The sequence below is a fragment of the Mandrillus leucophaeus genome, unplaced genomic scaffold (genome assembly GCF_000951045.1).
Source record: "Mandrillus leucophaeus isolate KB7577 unplaced genomic scaffold, Mleu.le_1.0 Scaffold1175, whole genome shotgun sequence".
Lineage (NCBI taxonomy): Eukaryota > Metazoa > Chordata > Mammalia > Primates > Cercopithecidae > Mandrillus > Mandrillus leucophaeus.
Window position 1 is genome coordinate 205,894 of NW_012100043.1, and position 3,509 is coordinate 209,402.

The window sequence follows — 3,509 nt, forward strand, 5'->3', positions numbered from 1 at the left end:
AGGTAGAGAGTTGATTGTTGGTTATCAGGGGCTAAGAAAGATGAAGGGAGAGAGAAAGATAAAGAAAGTTTGGTTAACAGGTATAAAAATACAGTTATGTAGAAAGGAAATGTTCTAGTGTTCTATAGTATGATAGGGTAACTGTAGTTAACAATAATTTATTATGTATTTCAAAATAGCTAGAAGAGAAGAATTAGAATATTCGCAGCATAAAGAAAAGATAAATGTTTGAGGTGATGGATGCCTCAAGTATCCCAATTTGATCATTATACATTGTATGAATATATCAATATATCACATATACTCCAAATTTGTACAACTATTATGTATCAATAAAGTAGAGCAAAACTCATAGAATATGGAGAGGTAGAATAGTAGTTGCCTAGGGCTTAGGTAAGGGGAAAATGGGGAGTTACAATTCAATAGGTATAGTTTCAGTTATGCAAGATGAAATTCTAGAGATCTGCTATAGAACATTGTACCTATAGTTAACTAGACTGTGTTGTAATATTAATTTTTATGATAGATTTCATACAATGAAAAGTAAATCCTTGAATGTGTAATATTTCTGAGCTTATTTCCATAAAATAAACTTCAGTAAAGAATCTGCACAGTAGATCCTTTGAGCTTATGTACATAAATAACAGATAATGATCTTACATAAATGACTACTTGTGTAATTTTAGTATTAACTCAATATTCCTTCATCATATAACCCTCTAGTTCTATTGAGAAACAGTGTAGAATAGCGGTTAAAAAGTGACTCAGAGGTAGCTTGTTTGAACAATCCAGGTATAACCACAAAGCTGGCTAAGTTTGAACAGTTATTTAGTCTTTATTTGCTTCAATTACCTCATCTATACAAACAAAGATACTATTATTACTATTAAATGAGATCATATATGGAATGTTCCTGACTCATCATAAGTACTTAATGAGTAATAGCCATTATTATGTTTTCCTTTGCATGGGCCATTTGTGTTAATTTTCTTTTGTTCCCATTACAAATTACTACAAATTTAGCAGAGCAACACTCCACAAATATGTTTTATGTTTGTTTTCTGTTTGTTTTATAGATTAGAAGTCTGACATGAATCTCACTGGGCTAAAATCAAGGTGTTGGTGAGGCTGTATTTTTTTCTGCAGGTTATAGGAGAGAATCTATTCCCCATCTTATTTGGGTTATTAGCAAAGTTTGATTCCTGGTGGTTGTTGGTGAGGATCCTTTTACTTTGCTGGCTGTCAACCGAGGGTCATCCTGTGTTTCCAGAGGTCACTGTTATTCCTTGGCTCATGACTACCTTTCTCCTTCTTCAAGGTAAGCAGTAGTGGGCTAAGGTCTTCCCGTACTTTAAATCTTTCTGGCCATCCTTCCCCCACATGTCTCTAATTGACTTGCTTTCCTCTTTCTTTCATTTTTAGGGCCCATATGAATACATTGGGCCCACATGTATTATCCAGGATAATCGCTCTATCTTTAAGGTCCTTAACATAAATTCCATCTTCATAGCTCCACTTGCCATGTAACGTAACATATTCACAGATCAGAGCGTGAATACAAAGACATATTTTAGGAAGAAAGCATTATTCTGCCTACAACACCATAAAACTAACTTTTCCAGTTCTCTTACATGTATATTGTAACAACCAATTCAGAATGTTATGCACATCTAGTCAGGACTTAAAAATAAAATTTATTGGTCATTGCAAAGAAGTAAACATACACCTTAGCTATTTAAGACAATGATAAAAGGTGTTGACTCTTCACTTTAGCACACCCATATAGTGAATATATAAATAACAAGAGCTATGACATATTGAGAGAATTCATTTTCCTAAATTTATATTTATAGTTCCTCTCAAAATATTATGATATAATAAAGAATGCCTATAATATACTATTAATTGAGTATACAGGTCCAGTGTAATTGAAGTAAAAGCAATCAATTCCCTTACACTATGGACTAAAATTCTTTTAACTTATAGATACAACACACAGATTATTTTATCTCTTTTATAGTTCATTTTCTACCCAATTCTACAAGTTAAATGTTATTATAGGCATAAATCTTACCAATGTATTTAAGATTAACTTAGAATAAATGTATAAGGCTTTGCAAAAAATAATTAATGTATGTGTTAGTCATGGTTCTCCAGAAACAAAACCAATAAAAGATGATAGATATAGACAGATGATAGATAGACCGATAGATTTATTATGAGAAATTGGATCACATCATTATGGAGGTTGAGAAGTCCAATAATTTGTTAGTGACATAATTTAGTCTGAGTCGGAAGGACCGAGAGCCAATGAACTTGATTATGTAAATCCTAATCAGAGGGCAGGAGAAAATGAGATGAGACGTTCCAACTCAAGTAGCAAGGCATAAATAAACGAGCAAATTCCTCATTCCTCTACCTTTTGTTCTACTCAGGTCGTTATTGGATTTGATGATGCCCAACAAGATTGAGGAGGGAAATCTACCTTATTGAGTTCACCGAAGTAAATGTTACTGTCACCTGGAAACACACAGACACATTCAGAAAAAAATGTTTAATCTGAGCACTCCATGACCCAAGCAATTTCATTCAAACACTGAGAGAGTAGCTGTCATTTCTCAGACATTTTTTGTTTGGATGCTGAGAATTTAACAACACAACAAATATAGCAAAATCTTTTCCCTGTGAAAATTTCCCCAGTATGGAAGACAGACAAATAAACAGACCATTTGTATTCAAAGTATTATTAATACTGATAGATATGTGCACTAATAGCACTAGCAACAAATGAGACTAATCCAGCTTTTGTATTAGGAAATTTTAAAATGGCAGAGATGAAGTAAAGTCTGTTGTAAATAGCAGTCAGATGTCTTCTTTTGAAAAGTGTGCTCATATCCTTTGCGCACTGTTTGGTGGGGTTGTCTTTTTCTTGTAAGTTTGTTTAAGTTCCTTGTAGATTCTGGATATTAGCCCTTTGTCAGATGGATAGATTGCAAAATTTTCTCCCATTCTGTAGGTTGCCTGTTCACTCTGATGATAATTTATTTTGCTGTGCAGAAGCTCTTTAGTTTAATTAGATCTCACTTGTCAATTTTGGCTTTTGTTGCAATTGCTTTTGGTGTTTTAGTCATGAAATCTTTGCCCATGCCAACATACATGTGAAAAAAAGCTCGTCATCACTGGTCATTAGAGAAATGCAAATTAAAACAACAATAAGACACCATCTCATGCCAGTTAGAATGGTGATCATTAAAAAGTCAGGAAACAACAGATGCAGGAGAGGATGTGGTGAAATAGGAAAGCTTTTACAGTGTTGGTGGGAGTGTAAATTAGTTCAACCATTGTGGAAGACAGTGTGGCAATTCCTCAAGGATCTAGAACTAGAAATACCATTTGACCTAGCAATCCCATTACTAGGTACATACCCAAAGGATTATAAATCATTCTACTATAAAGACACATGCACACATATGTTTATTGCAGCACTATTCACAATAGCAAAGACTTGG